At 38.3% G+C, this 24,730-nt stretch overlaps 1 protein-coding gene across 4 annotated transcripts in view; it reads right to left on the reverse strand.

The window, feature by feature from the left end:
- The window catches only part of phactr1 (phosphatase and actin regulator 1), a 352,956-nt gene that overhangs the window by 193,425 nt on the left and 134,801 nt on the right, over positions 1-24,730 (reverse strand). Inside the window, exon 1 of one of the 4 annotated variants that reach the window (XM_008108842.3) lies at positions 1,019-1,886. The exons of the other annotated variants lie outside the window; for them this stretch is intronic. The gene's annotated coding sequence lies outside the window, so the exon portion shown is untranslated. Of the gene's footprint in view, positions 1-1,018; positions 1,887-24,730 lie in introns of those variants that run through there. 4 annotated transcript variants of the gene reach the window in all.

Here is a 24,730-nt window from a genome sequence, read left to right on the forward strand (position 1 = left end):
AAACCATGAAAATGAACAAAATCAGGCTGCCAGTGTTAAAAAAAACCCTTAAAATCAGAACAGTAAATAAGGAACAACAGTCAGAAAACAGAGGAATTCCAGACATGAAACTATCAGGATCAGCTAACACCTTCGAACAAAGGATTCCCCCAGGTAAGAAGAAGCCAGGACATTAAGGTGGCAAGGCCATTAATGCTAATCAAGGTGATTAATTGCAATATTCACACTTGGCTCAGACAAAAGTTCTTTCACCCAACCTGCACTTTCCACAGATGAAGAAGAGGAAGAGAGGGAAGAAGCATGTTTATTTTATACAGTAGAGTCTCACTTATCCGAGCTTTGCTTATCCAAGTTTCTGGATTATCCAAGCCATTTTTGTAGTCAATGTTTTCAATATATCGTGATATTTTGGTGCTAAATTCATAAATGCAGTAATTACAACATAACATTACTGCGTATTGAACTACTTTTTCTGTCCAATTTGTTGTATAACATGATGTTTTGGTGCTTAATTTGCAAAATCATAACCTAATTTGATGTTTAATAGGCTTTTCCTTAATTCCTCCTTATTATCCAAGATATTCGCTTATCCAAGCTTCTGTCGCCCCGTTTAGCTCGGATAAGTGAGACTCTACTGTAAAATGAAGCATGATGTCTATGGCCCTCAGTTCTCAGAGAGAAGACTAAAACTACCTACACTGCAAGAGAAAGTCAATCGCCTTGCCTGTGCTAAAAAGACCAGAAAGGCAGCAGCTGTGCCTTCAGAAACGGAGCAAAACAGTCTTCCTTTCTCTCCCTCCCACCATCAGCTTCTTCCTCCTTTATGTTCCCTTTCTGCGTGGAAAGAAACCCCTCCAAATAATCCCCAGAATCAAGCACGAGGAAGATCCACCCAGAAAGTCATCCCGAGCACTAGAACCCCAAAAGTGAGCCTTTCGAGAGCCTTCGCAGGAGACTTTCTCCGGGATCAGACCCTCGCCCCAGGAAAGGAGGCAGGGAGGAAGCTTGCGGCGCTTACCTCGCCCAGGTCGGGCTTCCTAGGGCTCCGCACCAGAGGAGAGGTGCAACCAGTGTCCCAAGCCGGGCATCATCGGGAGGCAAAGCGGGGAAGCAGCGGCGCCTTCCAGCCTCTTCTCCCGCCTGCCTGGCGACCTCCCCGCCGCCCACTTGCAAGGCTCTGCTGCAAAGCCCGGGCCAAGGATTTGCCGGGAGACCGCGCGCCACTTCGGTTCTGGAGGCGGTTCTTTTCAAACACCATTCGCCCTGCTTCTTAATATGCAGTTTGTCTCCTTCTGCAGGGAATTACTCAGCCAGACACATGACTCCCAAGCAGCACAATTACATAATTCAAGCTGTGTTCAGGGTGCCCAGTGTGTAAGTGAGAGCCTGTGCTTGCCTTTCAGCCGGAAAGCCACCATGAGGCGGGACCCAAAAGAGGAGAAACCTCATGGGCTTCCTCCTTAAGAAAGGCTTTCAAAAACACATCTGAGGAAAAAAAAAGTTACCTTTTTTTGGAATCAGAACATGCTGACTGGAAGGGGGGATTCTGGAAGTTGTAGTCCAAAACTAAAGTGAGTGGTGTTATTTGCCTTGAAGTCAATTTTGAGCCAGCCAGGCCTCTACATTTGTGGGTTTCACTTTGGTGAATCTGATTATACTATTAGTAAAAAAAAAGTTGAAAGAAATGGTTTGAAAGTGTTATTTCCTGTTTAATATTATAATGTAATGCATTATAATATTATTATTAGGAGCCCCAGTGGCGAAGTGGTTAAAGCACTGAGCTGGAGAGCGAAAGGTCCCAGGTTCAAATCCTAGGAGCGGCGTGAGCGGCCGCAGTTAGCTCCAGCTTCTGCCAACCTAGCAGTTCGAAAACATGTCAATGTGAGTAGATCAATAGGTACCGCTCCAGCGGGAAGGTACCGGCGCTCCATGCAGTCATGCTGGCCACATGACCTTGGAGGTGTCTACGGACAACGCCGGCTCTTCGGCTTAGAAATGGAGATGAGCACCAACCCCCAGAGTCAGACATGACTGACTTAACGTCAGGGGAAACCTTTACTTTTAATGCAATATAATAATAATACAATATAATAATATTAATTATATATTATATATTAAATGTAATATTACTAATAATATTACCCTGGTGGCACAGTGTGTTAAAGCGCTGAGCTGCTGAACTTGCAGACCGAAAGGTGCCAGGTTCAAATCCCGGGAGCGGCTTGAGCACCCGCTGTTAGCTCCAGCTCCTGCCAACCTAGCAGTTTGAAAACATGCAAATGTGAGTAGATCAATAGGTACCACTCCGGCGGGAAGGTAACGGCGCTCCATGCAGTCATGCCGGCCACATGGCCTTGGAGGTGTCTACAGACAACGCCGGCTCTTCGGCTTAGAAATGGAGATGAATACCAACCCCCAGAGTCAGACATGACTGAACTTAATGTCAGGGGAAACCTTTACCTTTATCTATTATAATGTTATATATATATATATATATATATATATATATATATATATATACATACACATACATACATACATACACACACATATATACACACACATACATACACACAGAGTCTCACTTATCCAAGCTAAACGGGCCGGCAGAATGTTGGATAAGCGAATATCTTGGATAATAAGGAGGGATTAAGGAAAAGCCTATTAAACATCAAATTAGGTTGCGATTTCACAAGTTAAGCACCAAAACATCATGTTATACCACAAATTTGACAGAAAAAGTAGTTCAATACGCAGTAATGTTATGTTGTAATTACTGTATGTACGAATTTAGCACCAAAATATCACGATATATTGAAAACATTGACTACAAAAATGGCTTAGATAATCCAGAAACTTGGATAAGCGAGGCTTGGATAAGTGAGACACTGCCATATATTTCAGTTGAAACCAGATAATGTGGGATGTTATTCAGCTGTATGGAAGGAGCCTGAGTTGCAGCAGCTCTCAATGAGGCTTTCTTTTCATCAACTCCACCTTGGAGATTTGTGCTGCATTCAAAACAGACATTTTACCATTAGTGAAGATCCTCCAACTGCCCTCATTTGGCAGAGGCAATCCCAATCAATCCTGCCACCCCATTTTTAAAGCTACTTTTTAAATGTCCTGGTTTCTTTTTCCCCTCATCCTCTTCAGTTTAGTTCAGTCACTGCAAACTAAGTCCAAAGTACAAAAGCAGTTTGCATAAGTAACTTAGATGAGAGGGGGAGAGAAGAGAGCAGAATATTGCCCTTCCCAGTTGATTCAGGCAAAAGCAAACTGATGCAGCCACTTCTAGTTTGTGTGTCCTTCATTAATATCTTCAATCTGGAAGATATATTAGTGGCAACATATTCTTGATAGGCCTGTGTGTATATATGTTGATTTTCTGCACACATGCAGTATCTGATTCAGTGGTAAAACACTTGCCTGCAGATCTTGGATCCAAGCTGGGCTGTAACCTGGGGGTGGGGTTCAACCCCCCCCCCCTCCCATTTTTTTCTGGCTTTGGCCCTGGTTCCAAGAAAAGCTTATCCACAAAGATACTCCAAAAGAAATGCTATGGTAGGTGAAAGTTGGAATCAATATTTCTATCACATTTTGTATCTCATTTCTGTGCTGTGCTTTGGGGTTCATACTTTTTTCATTTTAGCTTCAGAATAGCTATGGGAGATTAGTTTACTGAGGTCCCATCTTCACTGTCATATAATGCAGGGTTTTTTTTCGTGTCAGGAGCGACTTGAAAAACTGCAAGTCGCTTCTGGTGTGGGAAAATTGGCAAGGATATTGCCTAGGAGATGCCTGGATATTTTACCATCCTGTGAGAGGCTTCTCTCGTGTATCTGCAAAATAAGCTGAAGCTGACAGATGGGAGCTCACCCCACTCTCTGGATTTGAACTGCTGAACTATCATGTACCTACAAAATAAGCTAAAGCTGACAGATGGGAGCTCACCCCACCCCCTGGATTTGAACCGCTGACCTATTGGTCAGCAGTCCTGTCATTGCACCACCAGGGGCTCCATATAATGCAGTTTAATTTCATTACATTGTTCCCTTGCTACTTTGCAGTTCGCTTTTCGCTCCCTCGCTGTTCTTTGTGGTCCAAGGCACTCTCAGAATGCCTTGGATCTTAATGCTATCCAATCAAAAGTGGTATCTATTAAACTAACCAATTAAACAACACAAAGCAACTCGCAGAGGACTAGGCCGCGGCGGCACCTGCCTTTCACACATGTTCTCTCGCCTCACCCACTTTTCCGGGAAGGCTTCACTGGCCTGGGAGTTGCAGGTCTACAGCCTTCTCTGCCAAATTGCTGACCGCATCACCCAAATAAAACAACTACAGTGTAATACTGGCTTGCGAAGGAGAGAAAGGCCACCTAACTACTAAATATAAGGTATACATGTTAAAATAAGTGTCCCTACTTCGTGGATTTTCACTTATTGCCGGTGGTCCTGGAACATAACCCCCACGATAAGTGAGGGAACACTGTATATGAGTCTACACTGCCATATAATGCAGTTCAATGCATTACGAAATTGCATTATATGACAGTGAAGGTTGGGCCTGAGGAGACAGAATGATCAATTGAAGGCAACGCAATTAAGCTCTATTGATGAACAAGAACTTGAAGCTACCTTCATACAATCCTGGACGAAATCTCAAAACTCCTTTGCGATACTCCTTCATATCCAGAGGTACATTTTGAAGAGATGTCAGTCATCATGACAGCCTCCACCAAAAAGAGTCCAAAATATAGTGTTGACCTATCAACAAACTCCTCATATTTTCCATATCCTCCAGCAGGAGGATTCTATTTATCTTCATTGCCAGTTCATGTCCAAGCTTTTGGATCATTAACACAGATAACTCACATACGAAGAGTACAGATCAGTGGTTCTCAACCTGTGGGTCCCCAGATGTTTTGGCCTACAACTCCCAAAAATCCCATCAATTTTACCAGATGTTAGGATTTCTGGGAGTTGAAGGCCAAAATATCTGGGGAACCACAGGCTGAGAACCATTGGTATAGATAGAGTCAGAGAGACTACTGAAGCCAGAGTAGGATAACAGATTATATTATTATCTTTGCTAATAAAAGCATCCTAATATTTCCACCTATGAGCCCTGGTTGTGCTACTTCACTTCATAACAGCAGTGGCCCAAACAGGTCGAAGTGATTTATCTAACTGGGGTCCAGTGCTGTTCTTGCAGCCCTACCATTCTTCTTATTTCAAATGTGCCTAGAATATTCTCATTTGACGATGTAGCATTCTATTCCAGCTGACTGCTTTTTGCAGCTCACACAGTTTTAAAGCCTTTGTATAACTGTCAGCACAATTTTATTTGTACTTTACTTCTTTTATTAAGTAGTGCCTTTTTATTCATTTGATCTGGCTAATGGATTTCTCAATTCAATTGGCTTAATGGCCTCTAATTGATTACTTCTGCTCTTCATAGCCTTTCCTGAGAACATCATTTCCCCAAAAGGGCTCACCTACACTCCATCCAGCCAAGTGATGACACCTCGCTGACCTTTTGTAATCTGCACCAGTGGCAAAGAAATTCTGGGACAATTCAGGAACAAAATACTCTCAACAATCCAACAAACATGCAGTAGTGCCATTGAAAACCTAAACTTTCTTGCTATAATATAGTCAGGATTACACCAAACAAGATGGCCATAGCTCTGTAACATCCATATTAACTTCAACCAGAAGTTGCCTTTTGCACTAAAATTCCCAGAACACTTAATTGCAGCTTGAGGGTGCTGGGAGCTGTATTTCAAAGGGCTGATTGTCTCTGATTTTATTTAAACTGCCATCGAAGGCCCCTTCTACACTTCCCCATAATCCAGATTTTTTTTCTGTGTCAGGAGCGATTTGAGAAACTACAAATCGCTTCTGGTGTGAGAAAGTTGGCCGTCTGCAAGGACAAAACATGACCTGATGTTTTGATGTTTTTACCATCCTTGTGGGAGTCTTCTCTCATGTCCCCGCATGGAGCTGGAGCTGTTAGAGGGAGCTCATCGACTTTCTCCTGGGCTGGATTTGAACCAGCAACCTTCAAGCCAGCAACCCAACTTTCAAGTCATCAGTCCTGCCAGCACAAGGGTTTAACCCACTGCGTCACCGGGGGCTCCTCCACTGAGTCTACATTGCCATATAATCGAGTTCAAAGCAGATAATCTGGATTTTATATGGCAGTGTAGAAAGGGCCTATGATATAGCTGACCGTGCTGTGTGTGTAAACGAAGAGGAGCAAAGTAAAGGGAGGCAATGTACTGTCTGGCCCTTAGAATTAAATGCTTTTTTTTTTCTTGTTTTATACAATTAGGCTGAAAGGAATAATCCTTGGGAGTTGGGCCTCAGACATGTCTTTGGCCCCATTTACACTGTCATATAATGCAGTTTGAAACATGTATGATATGGTCAGTGTAGACTCATATAATGCAGATAAACTGCATTATATGATAGTGTAAATATGTCTTAGATAAGTGGACATGGACATACTAAAGTAATAAGGGGATTTGTTCTGACCATTCTCACCGTTTGGAAAGTAATAGGCACATCTCCAGTTCAGATCTACTCGGTAGTAAACTCCATTCAAGTTAGTCTGGTTTAAGGCCCAACATTGTGCATGGTAAGCCCTCTTGAAAACAACAAGTATGAAGAGTGTTGAGAAATCATTGACATATGTATTGTTGTGATCATTAACCTCACTAGAATGTTGCATGGCTCAATAATTTTTGAGTAGTCTTTTTAAAGAGTTCTCTGTAATGCACATACTTCATTCACACATTCATATGCAAAACACAAATTATAGTTTATTCTACAAGTCTTTCACTCAGAAAGCTCTCCATGCTTTTTGGGCCACGGCTATAGCACAGCAGGTTAAACCACAGACCGGACGGTTGATAGTTCAAGCCATGGGCGGAGTGAGCTCCCACCGTCAGCCTAGCCTCTGCCTACCTAGGAATTCGAAAACAGTTGTGAGTCGATAAATAGGTACCACTTTAGCAGGAAGATAAAAGGCGCCTCTGGAAAACATGCCAGAGGTTTGATTGGCAGTTCCTTGGCATGGAAGAATGGAACAACAGCACCTCCCCATGGCACAGAGTTGAGCACAGCCTCCAGATGCCGGAAATGAAAGAGGGAAGCCTGCCTCTATTTATGTATTATCTATCTCTGTCAATTGTATAATGGCATTGAATGTTTGCCGTATATGTATCTGTAATCTGCTTTAAATCCCCTCGTGGAGAAAGAGCAGAATATAAATATATTATTATTATTATTATTATTATTATTATTATTATTATTATTATTATTATTATGCATTTTGTTATCCTTTGTCCCTTGGTAGTTTTGTTTCAGAGCTTGCAGCCATAAGCTCCTGTAAGTTTTCCAGGAAGGTTAGGGGTCTTTCTCCCTTTAAACTACAATCTGATTACTTTAGTAAACTCCAAGACGCAAAGCATTTTTAACAATTTGCTTTCTCTTGCTCTACTTCTGTAGAAGTTACTGAAGCAGCTGCTTCAGATTTAATCCATTAGGTCCTCATGGCTTGTTTCAGGATGTTGTTTCCGCCCTACCCTGCCCCTTCATTCTTAAATGCTCGCATATGCTATTTCCTTTCCTCGTGGTTTTATTTTTGACTTGTAAAAAAGGTCATGGCGTGGCAGATGATTTTAAAAAGGCTGTTCAGGGAAAAATGGCTGTCACGCCTACTGATGAGTACACAGAAAATAATAGGATGTGCATATAATAAAAGCTCTGTGTCTTCTGAGTTTTGAAAGGCCAACAGCTTGTTTCTAATAAAAGTATAGCAATAACTGGGTGTCATACACTTTCCAACTGTCCTGATTTGGCAAGGACAGTCCTGATTCATCTGATTAATTTTCTGTCATCCCAATTTTTTTCACTTTCTTATAAAAATGACCAATTTTCTCTCTCCTCTTTCTCTTCATCCCTCTTGTCCTCAGCTTTTTTCAACTGCTGCAAACTGTGTTCAGAATGAAAAAGTAGTTTGCACTTAATCAAATCAGCAGAAGGGGAGCTGATTATCTCCAGTAGACTCAGGCCCCTTCCACACAGCTGAATAAAATCCCAGATAACAACAACAACAACAGCAACAACAACATTTTATTTATATTCCACGCTATGTTCCCAAGGAGACTCAGGGTGGATCACAGTACACAGTGTTGAGCTGTGAAATGTTGGAGGGTATTTAACCACTAAACTAAGAACACCCCAAAATGACAATACAGAAGCTGTCCTTAACTTTCATTATTTCATGCCTCCAACTTTCAAGAGTTCACTCCATTTCAAAAGGCTTGAAAGGGCCCAGTGTGCCTGAATATTTAGGAAATCAAAAGGAACACACATCTCTTGTTTAAAATTAAAGCATAACAACAACAACAACAACAACAACAACAACAACAACAACAACAACAAACCTTATATTCCACCCTCTCTCCCCAAGGGGACTCAGGGCAGAATATAAATAAATACATATCATCATTATGATGTTATGTAAACACTTAGATCTGATGGGACTGACTCTTCTCTCAATTTCTATGTAACACTATACAAGCCCTTGGTATCTACCTAATCCATGGATGTTCAAATTATATATAATGGCATAGTAAAATGGTACCCCTTGTATAAAATGACAAAATTGAACATTGCTTGTGTTGTCGAAGGCTTTCACGGCCATGATCACAGGGTTGTTGTATGTTTTCCGGGCTGTACGGCCATATTCTAGAAGTATTCTCTCCTAATGTGGGCGAAATGTCAGGAGAGAATACTTCTAGAACATGGCCACACAGCCCAGAAAACATACAACAACCCTGAACTTTGCTTGTTGGGATTTTTGAATATTTTCAAGCTATTGATAGTTAAATTTGTGAATACAGAACCTGTGGATACAGAGGGCTGACTGTACTTAGTTCCTCTAAGAATATTGTATAACTATCGCATATATCTGATTCTTACTAAGGTGTTAACTGCCTTGATTAATGATCATAATTACAAAAAGCAATGAACCAGTGAAAGAACATACACAATAATGACATTGCCAGCAATAAAAAGCATACTCCATTTCACTACCCATATTGCTTGCTTTAGGTGGTGTTTTTCCATTACTGACATGTCTATTTAAACCAAATACTATACACAGGCAAGATTACCCTTTGTTTCTTTGGCAGTTGGAAACATCAATGAGGTAGAAAACCCTAATAAGTTGCATACAATATTGTCACTTAGTTCTACATTGCATAGGAGGCAAACAGGACTGAAATATATATAATCAGAAATGTTCATGTAATTATGCCATGCATCCATCAAGTTTGAAGGGCCTGGATATAGAAAGACAAGCTTATGATGCCCAAATTCCAAAGAGAGGCTGTAAAGGTATTTTTTTTAAAGATTAAAGCTCCCAGAAAGTCCCAATTAGTATTGTTACATACTGGGAGGTTCTGAGAGTTGTGCTTCTGGAAAAATAATGTTTCAAAGCTCTGATTTCTGGTGTTAGGAGATTTGGTAAATTCTGTGTCTAGTATCCTTAAAAGGCCACACTGAGTACTAGATTGGAAGGAAGGATATGAATTTAAATACTTAAATAAATACTGGACCATTTCTTCTTTGGGAATGGTAAGCTCTATTTTACTTACATCAGTTAATTCTATTAAAAGTCTATTCTGTGCGCATTTTCATGTATTTCTATCACACTGGTTATAAATAGTCTTATAATTAGATTTATTTTATACCACCTTTATATAAGAGTCATCGAAGCATTTTAAATAAATATACTCAACCTAAAATACTAAGATATGGCAATATTTTCACAAGCTGCAAACCATGTTGGTAGTAGGACATCAAGCCATTGGTTCATTAAGCCATGTATAGACTGAACCTTTAATGTTAAGGTCAGCTTAGTGTACTTTTAAAAAATATATAGTTTTATTAAAATATTATGTAGTTAAATAATCATACCTAGAGTTAAATACAGTTTTAGGACTACTCAGAGGTAATGCATTAAAATTAATGAGAATTAAGTCTAATTTCAATATTTATACTCTAAATAGGACTTTAATATATCCTCCACCCACATATGCATATCTGCACACTACATATTTAATTTTTTTATTTCACAGCCTTCACGGTTATATTTCCCAAGATAGCCTACAAGACGTTAAAACATAAAAGTATCTCATAACATATTTCATCTATAAAGCTACAGTTTCAAAATGCGCGATGCATTCCCAATAAAGCCAAATGCCCAAGTGGTCACCGTTGCATAAAATAAAATTTCTTTCATCCTTAATTAAAACCCATGGAAGCAAAAGAGCAGCTTGTGTTTCTTTCTGTCCACAACATCTAACAACATGATATTATGCAAGCAATCCTACTCCACCTCCTCCTGGCTCTTCTTCATTACCATCATAAACAAGACTGAGATTTACAAGCAAACCACACATGCCAAATATTTTGGACCTCCTAAACTCTGCTGTAGAAAAAGAAATCTGGAATAAAAAAACCCATATATAGCACATCCACTGATGGGATAGGACTGCTTCTGTTTAAAAACCTGCAACATGAATGCAAACCATAGCTTCAGGACCATGTGCAAATCATGTTCAGCTTTAACAACAAACAGTGACTTATCATAAAACAAGCAAGCTTTGGGAAGGGACAGTAAAGTTGTTAGAGTGCATAGAGTCTTTAGATCATCTTCTCCAGCCTTCAAGTTCAAGTAACAAGTGGTGGCAAGACTTTCTGTATGAGACCTCTAAAAGCCATTGTAAATCAGAATAGAGAATACTGTGCAATGTGGACAAATGTAGTGTGTGTGTGTGTGTTTGTATATGCCTTCATCATCCTTTGACTTATAGTAATCACAAAAACCACATAAAGTTTTCTGGTTAGGCAAGGAACACTCAGAGATATTTTTGCCAGTTTCATCCTTGAGGGCCGGGTTGTGGCGCAGCTGGTTAGTAGCCAGCTGCAATAAATCACTACTGGTCATGAGTTTGAAGCCAGCCTGGGTCGGAGTGAGCTCCCGACCATTAATAGTCTAGTTTGCTGTTGACCTATGCAGCTTGAAAACAGTTACATCTGTCGAATAGGAAATTTAGGTACCGCTTTATGTGGGGAGGCTGATTTAACTAATTTACGACATCATAAAAACTTCCAGTAGCGTGCGGAAGAATGAGGAAGTACTCCATCAAGGATTCGATGTCATAAGTGGATGGCGAAGAGGCAGCTCCCCCTGTGGCTGGAATCGAACATACCCTCATGAAGACACGGAGACAATGTAACATTTTCCAGCTTCTGGCTTCATGAGGGTATGTTTGATTCCTTTTTACCACTTTATGCAAATATTAATTAAAACTTTTTTTAAAAAAATGTAAGTAATGTGACTAATAAATCTGTGTAGACCTTCTCCAAAATTATTGTTACAGAACAGTACAGTACAGTACAGTGATGTATGGGTACCTGATCCCCATACATCACTGTACTATACTGTACTGTACTGTACCCCACAATTCCAAAGATGTCAGTTTTATAACTACTGATTTTTAAATAAACATACAAGAAAAAAAATTGTGATTTGTTGTCCAAGACATATCTCTCATTGGTGAAGTGAAGCTCAAGCTGAACGTGCCTGATGAAAGTTCAGGTTTGGAGCATGATTTCATTTAAGGGCTTGGGTCCATTCCTAGTTGTCAGACAATATGCTGAAGACATGTGGGTGGAGTTCTAATATAAATCAGGATGTTCCTGTTCCATTTTGTTCATCTGGTCTTGCATGTAATAGGGAGGGATCTAACCAAACAGCCTTGTTTTTCCACCAGTTAATATTTTTCAGTGATATATTTTTTCTAAACACTTTCTAAGCCACCCATAAACATAGAAAGATATCTCTCCATATTGGGTGGAGAATTTGCCCAAACAGGAAAGTAGGCCTCAACCCGATGGAAGGTGCTCATCCCTCAGTGAATTTTCACTTATATATCAGCAATTCATTCAGCAATATTATTTTTCGGTACTCATTTTAGTCTTAAATCAAATTCTAAATTTGAGCGTTGTTGCTATTGTTAGTGCTGCTGCTTTCATTATCACCACCACCACTACGAACATTAATCATCTTTAACTTCCTAGGGAGCACTGCTTCCATCAAAAGTTGTAAAAATGTAAACCTTATTTAGCACACAGAACACAGAGTAAATAAAAATATAACAACAGCAATGACAAACAGATCCAAGGAAGCAAGTCGAACTTCTGTTGATGACTAAATGTGTGTCTGTGGAATTAGGGCGACAGAACTGCTGCTCTGTTAGATAAGCTGTGTGTCTACCATGGGAGGGTGGAGATGTCAAACTGCCCTTCCCAGCTACATTAGGAAAGATTAGTAGACCATGCTGATGAATCAAGATTCCAACTTTATTGAAAGAGAGAATAAGTTCTTATTCAAGCTACTCCTGTCCTGGAAATAGGTTCAGTACCTTGGATAGTGATCTACATAGGGACCACCAAACACTAATCAAGGAACATGAAAGGTACTGCAGGCGAACTCAACCAGAGAAGTCAGCCATAGCAGAGCCCTTGATGAACCAACCTGGACACAGCATATTATTGGAGAACACAGAAATGCTGGACCACTCTAGCAACCACCATGTCAGACTACACAGAGAATCCATTGAAATCCACAAGCATGTGGACAATTTCAACAGAAAGGAGGAAACCATGAAAATGAACAAAATTTGGCTATCAGTATTAAAAGAAACTCTAAAATCAGGACAGTAAATAAAGAACACCACTCAGAAGACAGGGGAATTTCAGACATGAATCAATCAGGACCAGCTAACACTTCCTAACAAAGGTTTCCCCCAGCCAGGCTTTGAAGCTGCAAGGCTATTCAATGCTAATCAAGATGGCCAATTGCAACATTCACACTTGCCTTCTTTCTCCCACCCTGAACATTCCACAGATATATAAACCCCACTTGCCTGGTTTCCAACAGACCTCTGAGGATGCCTGCCATAGATGTGGGAGAAACGTCAGGAGAGAATGCTTCTGGGACATGGCCATACAGTCCGGAAAACTCACAGCAACCCAGTGATTTCAGCTATGAAAGCCTTTGACAACACAGGGTTCTTAAAGTTCATAATATTGATAAATGCTCCATTGACACCAGACCTCATTGTAGCCATTCATAGCTGTACTATGGTAAGATGGATACCCTAAGGAAATTATTACATTAATTTCTCTTAACTTTTCAAATTCTTCAGTGCCAAGTCATGTCACTGAGTCATGCCATATAAGTCAGTGATATCACTGACTTAACCCAGAATAACCCAGAGGTATTTCTGAAACAGAGCAATAAAGAACAAAGCATCTCAAGCCAAGAGATTATTAACATTGTATTTGGATTAAATCGTAGTTCAGTATTATAAGAATTAGATTACGTAAACTTGAGGCAAGGTTTTCTTTCATCCACTCCCTTTCCATGCAGCAGTGAGAAAGTAATGGGGAGCTTCCATTTGCATTTTATATTTATTGTTATATTATTATATTATGATAATAGTATGTAGCCTAAATGTCTGACAAGGTTAATTTTAACCATAGTTGGTGAAAATAAGCTAGGGTTTCCTGTTGTCTTGTTTCCATTAATGTTACTTAAGATATGTAGCAGAAAAGCAAACTGTGGTTAATCTAAAATGGAAACAAGAACTTCCCAGTTGTTCCCATCTTTACTCCAGAGGAGGAGAATCAATGGCGATTCGTGACTCTAATGTTCAGCAGGGTGAGAAATTCACTTTAGATTTTAGTTCAAATTGTAAAAAAAAATGCTATGGAATATTCCAAACTGTGTCCCAAAATAAATTCCACATATTGAATGTCTCTTTTAAAATCCAGCCTAAAACTTGACGCTAATTCACTGCCTTGCTGACATTTAAACCATGAGCTTCAGCAAAGGATAGGGACTGGAAAGAGTGTGTGCTCAAGGCTCACCTGGATTTTGTCTTACAATGCTAAACAAGGATTTAGCATATTGTCCAACAACCCTGCATCAGATATCATTTTAGATAACTCTATATTTATTTTGGAATTTAAAAAAGGACCCAGATCTGTCTTTCCACCCACGGGAAAGGGAGACACAGTGACTAATGCACCTTTACAAGCCTTCAAAAGTGACCTACATTTCTATTTCCCTTAAATGAAAATACTGCATTATCTGATATTGTAGGACTTTCCTGAATTCAGGACCATATTTTGTACATCGTTCTGGACAAGAATAATGATAGAAGGAAAAAAAAAGAAGAAGTGCAGTATATTAAAGGTTAAGTTATCCTTATACATGGGAGGATGGTAGCAAGAAGAAAAGGTGCTGTACTGTATGAAGAGACAGGGATGCTGTTCCCAGGCAACCACAGGACAAGATAAGTGCATTACTAAGGGGAGTTCTTCTACTAGAGTGATTAGATTGCAACACATTTAGGTAAAGAACATGTCAGAGATTCAATGTGGTGTAAAAGTTGGGGTGCTGGAGTACAATAGTGGTGTAAATTATGTGGCCTGCCAGATTTTGTTGCATTCCCAGCAAATATGAATAAGTGAATACTTGTTGGAAATAGCAGCCTCCTAAGCCGTTCACTATTTATTTGCTAACCTGTATTATATATGTATTTTGATTTGCCAGTTTGACTGTACCTCTTTGGTGTGGGAGGGGTTATAGACATGTGATTGTACTGAGCATGTTCAGATACAGGACTCCATTTTGTATTCAGTTTGCATCAGACCTCAGTGGAGGTGGATGCGTGTCTGCTTTACACCTCAGTGGAAGTGGATGCTTGTTGCATCAGACCTCAGTGTTGCTGTTTGGACTTCAGTAGAGAAGTGTGACATTATACCAAAAGACTATGGACTATTAATTAAGAATGATACTTTGTGTACTCAACACAGAAAATAACTACATCCTATCTACAACTGAACTTTAATAAGAAATGTACCTGTATGGTGAATTAATACAAGATGTTTGTGAGTAAACAAGATATGTTATTTTTCAAAGAAGACTTTGTTTTTTTTATTATCTCTGAGTGCATATTTTAAACTAAAAGGTTTTTAAAGGGAGTGTATATGCTTTAGGCAATTGCAATTGCAATTAGATTTACAACTGCGATTTCAACTTGAAAGAAACAATCATCCTCCGCTAACCAAATATATTTTTGTAGTGACATGTCTTTATCCTTGGCAGTTCAAAGACATGGTTCTTCAGTTTAACAGCTAAGTTACCTGTGTGCCATTACATGAATGCTTATGAATATCACTTGTTCAAAGGGTTGTCTTCTAATAAGGTCATACTTTTCTTGACTAGTGATTTTCAAAAAGTGGTCTCCACATGTTCATGGAGATTCACATTTGCCAAACGGATATGACATCATTGTTCCTTTTCAATAAGGTTATGATTGCCATTTATTTCCAAAAGGATATGTGCCCAAAGACTGGGTGCACTTATTTCCAATAATACCGTGCAGTCTAACAAAATTTGGAGGGGCATTATTGGGCTAGAATATAGGGGAGCTGATTTGAAATTTCCACTAAACCATGATGAATGATTGTACTGTCATTTTTGCTCTGCTAAAATTGTCTTATGGTATCGTTGTGAGGCTAAAAATGGAGTAGGGTAAATAGAAGCTCTCTGAGTTCCTCACAAAAGAAGATGAGCACTTAGTAATAATAGATAATAGATAGTAATAATAAAGTCATAACACATATATTTTGCATCTTCGCATTGCTCAGTATCTACGGTACAAGTAACCATTCCCAGGGAACCCATTTATCTTTCAGATTATAATGGAACAAAATAAGCCCATAGTCCAGTTGTTTTTTGGGGTAGATATCTGGCCAGATACCAGCAATGACACATTCTGCCATCTAAATTCATTTGACGAAGTTTCTCGGTAGTGAGCTATGTTCCAAAAGCTGTGTTCCCAATGGAAACTGGCATGACTTCTGTTTACGCAAGGCTTGGCTGAAGAAATGCATTTACTGGTTATAGCTCCATTTAGCTCCAACAAGCTTGCTCTCTTTATTTCAAACTGATTCACACAACAGTAGCTGGTTAAAAGCTGTGCAACTGAGGTCAAACATAACTGGTCTTTCCCCTCAATGTTTGCTATGCTCAAACATGAGCAATGCCACAGAAACAACTGTTCCTGAATATCTGAATACAAAATTAATGGGCCTATAAAGCCAAAACATAGTCATTGGTTTGGCCAGAATTTATCTAGGTTTTTTGATCCCTCCTATTTACAATATCTAACATACCATTAAAAAACTCTTCTCAATTCCACTTTAAATATGCTCCCATCAGCAGTAATTGAAGGCTAATACAGGAAATTTTTATTCAGAACTGGGCATGTATATGTCAATACAAAAGCACTGAAACTGTGTCCCATTTTATTCTGTTTTGTTCCTTGTGTATAGACTGGCATAAGTGTTACTAGGTCCTTTATGGCTATCTTATCCAAGGCATTCAACTGACAAAGGTCTACAAAACGGAGGGTCAGAAAAGCTTTTAAAAATATAAACTTGTTTTATAGGAATTTGACATTCCAAATCTAAAAAATGACCTCAGGTTTGCCACATCAGGTACATATTTTTTCACAATTTGCTTTGACATTTTTATTTTACAATATGTGACAGAAGCTATTAAAATATGAGCAACAGTCAACTCATGAGTTTTAAATGGTCCAATTCAATTTTTAAATGAATTCAGTGGTTTTATGTGTTTACCAAAGCTTCCTGCTTTTTATATCAGGAATATATTTTTGACACTTGATTGTTTTAATATCTTTGAAGCATGTGATATACCTGCTAAAGGTGCAATGGATATGGGCTTGATGCAGAGTACATCTACACTATAGAATTAATGCGGCTTGACCCTCATTTTAATTGCCATGGCTCAATGCCATGGAATCATAGGAAGTATTATAGTTTTACAAGGTCTTTAGCGTTCACTGCCCAAAAGTGCTGGTGCCTCATCAAACCATAACTCCCATAATTCTATAGCATTGAGCCACGACATTTAAAGTAATGTCAAACTACATTAATTTTATAGTGTAGATGCACCCAGAAATAAAATTTGACTTGATTCAACTTCCCAACATGATATAAGAACAAGTAGGCAAACATATTTGTACAGTAGAGTCTCACTTATCCAACATAAACGGGCCGGCAGAACGTTGGATAAGCGAATATGTTGGATAATAAGGAGGGATTAAGGAAAAGCCTATTACACATCAAATTAGGTTATGATTTTACAAATTAAACACCAAAACATCATTTAACAACAATTTAACAACAAATTTGACAGAAAAAGTAGTTCAATACGCAGTAATGCTATGTAGTAATTACTGTATTTACGAATTTAGCACCAAAACATCATTATGTAATTAAAACATTGACTACAAAAATGCGTTGGATAATCCAGAACATTGGATAAGCGAGTGCTGGATAAGTGAAACTCTACTGTATATGTCTCTCTCTCTTTTGTTGTTGCCCTCAAATGAAGAAGTTGAATGCCTAGGGCTGTAAAAAATATGTAAATGTAATTCTCCAGATGTCATAGAATCATAGAGTTGGAAGAGACCTCAGAGGCCATCCAGTCCAACCCCCCACTAAGAAACAGGAAAATCGCATTCAAAGCACCCCCGACAGATGGCCATCCAACCTCTGCTTAAAAGCCTCCAAAGAAGGAGCCTCACCACACTCTGGGGCAGAGAGTTCCACTGCTGAACAGCTCTCACAGTGAGGAAGTTCTTCCTAATGTTCAGGTGGAATCTCCTTTCCTGTAGTTTGAAGCCTAGTCTCCAGGGCAGCAGAAAACAAGCTTGCTTCCTCTTCCCTATGTCTTCCCCTTACGTATTTATACATGGCCATCATCATGTCTCCTCCCAGCCTTCTCTTCTGCAGGCTAAACATTTCCAGCTCCTTAAGCCACTCCTCATAGGGCTTGTTCTCCAGACCCTTGATCATTTTAGTTGCCCTCCTCTGGACACATTCCAGCATGTCAACATCTCCCTTCAACTGCAGTGCCTAGAATTGGACACAGTATTCCAGGTGTGGTCTGACCAAGGCAGAACAGAGGGGTAGCATGGCTTCCCTGGATCTAGATACTATACTCCTATTTATGCAGGCCAAAATCCCGTTGGCTTTTTTTGTCATTGCAGTTCCCATCATTGCCAGTGGTGAGGAATGATGATATCTACAATTCAACATTTTGAAGGACAAGCCACCCCAAGCATAAATGAACAACTTGGCTTCATGAGGATAATTCCCTGCTTACAAAGAACATGGAAGTCATTTTTAGTATGTTAAATTGTACCATCTTCACTAATTGAAGCTAAATTATTTTCAGTTCCTCTCCCTCTTTCTCTCTCATTCTCCTGTTTGCATGTAAAATGTAATCTGAATCTTTAGTAGTCTCTTTTTGGACTACAGTGTTCCCTCACTACTTTGCGGTTCACTTTTCATGGATTCGCTGGTTTTTCAATAAACTCTTAAAAGACTATTATAAATAATTAAAAATGACAATTTACAGCCTAAGGAAGGGAGGAAGGAAGGAGAAGCCAAAGGGAGAGAAAAGGAGCCCAAGTGGCAATGGGAGGAGAAGGAGGCGATTTATCAACACATGATTGGTTGATAAAGACTTAAAATAGTGTATAACTACTAAAATAATTTATAAATATTAAAATAAATATAGCGCCTCTACTTCACGGATTTTCATTTATTGCGGGTGGTCCTGGAACCTCACCCCAGAGATAAGTGAGGGAACACTGTATTTCTCAATGCCAGAACACCTAAAACTATCTAGAATTTGTTGTCGAAGGCTTATCCATACCTCACAACCTCTGAGGATGCCTGCCATAGATGTGGGCGAAACGTCAGGAGAGAATACTTCTGGAACATGGCCACACAGCCCGAAAGACATACAACAACCCTATCTAGAATTTTCCACTTGATGTGCTTTCCTCTCCTGATTTCAATAAAATGCCATTTTTTAAAAAAAGGAGTGTGGTGATAAATGATTTTTAATAAAGCAAAGAGAATTATTCCCAATATTTCCCTCTCTCTAATGCTTTCACATTGATTCCCTTTTCCTTCTTCATATAAAATGTGCAATATTTTACATATAAAATATGCATTCCCTCTGGGCATACTAGGACTCAGCAGAAAGCACAGATCAAATGACGCAGGAGAACTGCAACTGTCTGCATAGTCGTATACTTCACAATCATGCTGTCTCTGAAGTAAACCCTTTTGTGTTCAATAAGGTGTTCTGCCAGGTAGACACGCATAAGTGTTTGACCTAGGATGGGCTGAAAATACCCATTCCCACTTGAGGTGCTTTGTAAGCATGCTTTGCTGAACTTGCTTACTAAACGCTTTTCAGTTCTTTGACGAAATGTGTGAAGATCTATAAGTCAGCCAAATGCAGAGAGGGCTTGTTTGTGCACAGACATCCACTCCTGGATTTTGATCTTGCACAAGAAAATGCCTGCATTGAGCTGGAGTCCTGCTGTGTTCAGCGGGATCCACTCTATATAAGTGTATAGAGGATTGCCGGCTTACTGCTTAGAGGAACACAAATGGCAAAAAAACAAATCTAAATGCAACTAGGCCTTAGAAATATATCTTAAAAAATAAATAAGATACAGCTACAATTCTAAGTTGTTAGTTACACTTACAGTCACAATTTTAAAAGTAACTTTTTGTTTTCCAGTCTCTCTCTTAAATAAAGCTACAGCAGTGGTTTCATCTACAGTGTAGAATTAATGCAGTTCATCACCACTTTACTTGCCATGGCTCAATGCAATGGAATCATGGGAATTATTGTTTTACAAGGTCTTTAGCCTTTTCTGCCAAAGAGTGCTGGTGCCTCACTAAACTGTAATTCCCATGATTCCAGAACATTCTCCCCTCTTAATTAAACACAAACAAATAGAAATGAATTAAAATATGAATTTATTTTAGTTTTTTCCTTTTATTAATTTCACAATTTAAATATGCCATCCCACCTCAACTGTGGAAAAGTTTTGTCAGCTATATCTCCTCTTGTGCATGAAATCCACTTTTGTGAAAGTATAAAAATAATATCAAATGAAATCAAGCCCTTAAAGTGTAGCTGGAACTGCAAATGTATAAATCTGTTTTACTTAATCTCATGCCTTGGGACAGGAAATGGGCTAAGACGACTAATGTATGCAAGCCCGGGGTGTGTGTGTGTGTGTTTAAGTCTCATTGATAGGATTCCTACTGTGTTTATGTAAATGGCAACTCCCTTCTATTGTCAAACCTCTCCCCCATTCATAAATCCACTTACATGCACTGGGACGCTTTCTGACTCCCACTGATGAGATCAGAGACATCAGCTAATATGCACCAGCAGATTTGCTATGGATGAAACCAGCCTTTGTTTCACCAAATAATCTCAATCACTCTTTTGTGTGTTTTGGACTATTATTTTGTGTTTACTTGGACTGAATATTAAGTCAATCATATAACCATGTGCATTTTGCATCAATACATTCTTGGACTTACCGTGTTTCCCCTAAAATAAGACCTCCCCAAAAAATAAGACCTAGTAGGGGTTTGGGGGGATTGCCAAATATAAGGCCTCCCCTGAAAGTAAGACCTAGCAACTAAGGCTGCAGCAGAGTTCCATTGGGAAGCATGGCTGCAGGGCAGAAGCAGCACTCATACACACCGGAGGGAGGGAGAGATGCGGCTTGCAGAACCATCCGTGGCTGCTGCTGTGCTGCTGTTTCTTCCTTCAGAGACAAGCCTCCGTCCTGGCCATGCTCCCTTTGCCTCCAAGGCTTCTGATTGGCTCCTGGAGCCAGGGCAAGGGAGGGTGGAAGGGAAGGAAGAGGGCTTTCCACTCGTCCTGCTCTTTCTGCTTCTTAAAGGTACAGGATGCATAGGAATTCTCCTCTCATCCTTATTCCTATCCTATGCCATGAAACTTATTATTTTATACTATTATTCTATTATCATATTATTATTATCATATTCTGTTACTATTATTATATCTCATTATTATATTATCCTATTAATATATTTTATATCATTATATTATATTTTTCTATTATTATTATATCATTATATTATTATTATATTATTATTCTATTATATTTTCATATTATTATATTATTAATCTGTTATTATGATCTTCGATTTTATATTATCCTATTAATATTTTTATATCATTATATTCTATACTATTATTCTATTATATTATCATATTATTATTTTATCATTATTAGCATATTCTGTTATTATTATATTCCATTTTATATTATCCTATTAATATATTTTATATCATTCTATTCCATTCTATTATCTCTATATATAAAAGAGTGATGGCATCACGGCGACCCACAAAACAACAAAACTACAGGCCCCCCAACCTCAAAATTTGACAACACAACCCATCATCTACGCCTCTAGGTTGATACAACAAAAAGAAAAGAAAAATAAAGTCCTAATTAGAGAGAGAGGAATAATTGCTTTTATCCAATTGCTGCCAGTTAGAAGGCTAAGCTCCTCCAACTTGGTCTCCTAGCACCCCAATAAAAAATAATAAAAAACACTTAAAAATTGATACAATAAAATACTATAATAACAGAAAATAACTAAAAATAATACAAGAAAATAATAAAATATAATAAATAAAAATATAACTTACAATAAAATTAATAAAAAAATGCAAATAACGTCAAATAAAAATTACACAACAATTTTTAACCAGTACCACCACCACTTTGCAACAGCAACGCGTGGCCGGGCACAGCTAGTTCTATTATATTATCCTATTATTATTATATTATTATGCTATTCTGTTATTATATCCCATTATTATATTATCCTTTTAATACCATATTATTATCATATTCTGTTATTATTATATCCTATTATTATATTATCTCATTAATATATTGTATATCATTATATTATTATTATGTTATCATATTATTATTATAGTATATTATATTATTCACCATTCATGACTACACTGAAACTAGAATAGAGAGAAATCAGCGTGGAAACCTTGTGAAACCTAAACTGCAAGAGGTACCATAGATTGTTGTACATGTAAATAATGGTAGTAACAAGAAATTCTTGATAGGATTCATAGTTTGTCTGGTTATGCTGGTTTCTGATGACAACTACTTTACAGTATATAATAAATGTTCATTTTGTTGTTGAACAATAAATGTGAGCTCTTCTTCATGGAAAAATAAGACATCCCCTGAAAATAAGACCTAGTGCATCTTTGGGAGCAAAAATTAATATAAGACCCTGTCTTATTTTCGGGGAAACAGGGTATGCCCCTCTCAGGGCTAGATCTTTAAACAGACTTGGACTTTGAATTTACCAACCACAGCTGTTACTTTTTACCATCACGGGAGGACCTTTTCCAGCCAGTGACATCAGGAGGAATCCCTAGCCAATAGGAGCCCAGATCCACATTGGTCCAGCTTGTCATCCAATCCGGGAAGAGTGCGAATATTTTGAATGGCTATTAATGGATAAAATACTCTGTAGTTCTCTGTAAGCTTTATGTCTGTTCTTTTTGAGTACAGATTCTGTACTGACAACCTTTCTGGCCAGAAAGAATGAACCTCTGTTTGTTGCCTTCAAACCTGGTTCGTGTCTTAGATCTGGCCTTTTGGGAGTAGCAGACTGAGCTGGGCTTGTCCCCAGATTTTGTAGCTAGCTGAAATCAATACAAAACAGTCCATCTCACCAGAACCTCAATACACATAAGACAACATTTTATGTGCTATTTCTTCTCCACTGTTCAGTCAGCACTACATCCTGCAACTATAAAGGTGATAGTTATATTACAAAAGAAATGAACTTAGGCTTTGTTAAAGTTATAATATAGTATAATTATATCTTCATAATTATTAACAGACACAACTACTGTATATCCAAATTATCCTTTGTAGCCGTTTTTACAGGCTCTGAAGCAACTTCTTGTGAATGACTCTGCAGAATACTATGGAGTTAGAAAGCTTTGGAAAAACCAATATCTATTTCATTCTATGAGGCTGTCATGCTAGAAAGATGATCGTTCACTTTTAATAAGGGATGTCCTTGTTTTGATCTTCACTACTGTTAATTATACATGCATCGATATGCATCAATAGAAAGCTTTATATTTAATATGCCCAGATAAAATGTGCTCTTAGCTTAGAAAAAGGCAGTAAAAACAGATTAATAAAATCCAGCCGCAGAGGAGGAGAAAGGAGGGCACAAGCTGGCTATCCGCAGACTTCTGCAGTTATTTTTGGGCCCCAGCCATGAATGAATGTATTTGATTGGTTAAATTAGCCAAATGAGTCTGAGAAGGATAAATCCAGCAGATTTATTGCAATGTAGTACAAAGTCCAAAAGATACATTAATATCATTTATGGAGCTGGCTGGGCCATTAAGGGAATTTTAAACCAACATTCTAATTTTCCAAGGGGATAAAATGTTAATGCCTATAGAAATACCCCTGACGTATCATTGTAACTGATTGTACTTGGTGATGTAGTGGTGGACACAGAACAATATCTTGGGAAGTTGGGAACGAGCCTCCTCTCTTTCTTTAATAATAATAATAATAATAATAATAATAATAATAATAATAATAATAATAATCTTTCTATCCCACTTTTCCCCCTAAATGGAAAGCTGCTTGCAACATTATATAAAAATACAAAACAATATACATATGTAAGACAATAACCTATAAAAACAATTTTACAATAAGAAATAAATAAACATATTTAAAAAGATTTGTCTAATACAGTAATTGCAGGCAACTCAACAAGATAGATGATAACGTTAAAAAGTTAATCTTCCTGTCATTACGGCTAAGTGTCTTCATTCTTTATTATTTCTTTCTCTTTATTAAAAGTATTTTTTACAAGTTGTTCTTCTGCCAGCAGGCAAAAAAGTTTTGATTCATTCTGACCTTTGGCAATTGATCAGTTGTAGACAAAGGAGCTTTTAACAAATTGGTGCCGTAATTTTTTTCCTAATGTGCTGTTAACTTTTTTTTTTAAAAAATGCAAGAGTTCTTTAACATTAGGACTTGTTTTAGTATTATTACTTTTTTATGTGGTGAAGCATCAGAACATGATCAAGGTGGAAAATGTTATTAAGGAGGAAGTTAGGAGAAGCTGCTGCTTTTTGTTGGACTCTACAGGGAAGGGCAAGATTCTGCCTCAATGAGTTAACCGAGAGCAAACTACTTTTGCACTTCGAACCCAATTTGCATCAGCGAAGGCAGTGGTTCTCAACTCTTGCTCCAATAGGTGTTTTGAACTTCAACTCCCACAATTCCCAACAGCTGGCCCCTCTTCCTTTTTCCTTCCATTTTCCCCAGCATCATTCCCTACTCCAAGCTTTCCTCTAAATAAATCATCCAAATAAACCATTATATATTTTACGAATTTAACATGTGGCTTTTTATATACTACCACATTTTATTTACTACAACATTTTATTTACAGCTGCATGTCATGACCCTTTTTGAAGTAGACTGTGGCATGACATTCTGCAAAACTTGCTGAATTGTTGCACTCAAATGTGTGATGCAAGGCCAGAAAGTTATTTTTGTTCTTTACATGATGTTCTGTCTACTTGATCTTTATGAAACAAATTG

The sequence above is a fragment of the Anolis carolinensis genome, chromosome 4 (assembly GCF_035594765.1).
Source record: "Anolis carolinensis isolate JA03-04 chromosome 4, rAnoCar3.1.pri, whole genome shotgun sequence".
Lineage (NCBI taxonomy): Eukaryota > Metazoa > Chordata > Lepidosauria > Squamata > Dactyloidae > Anolis > Anolis carolinensis.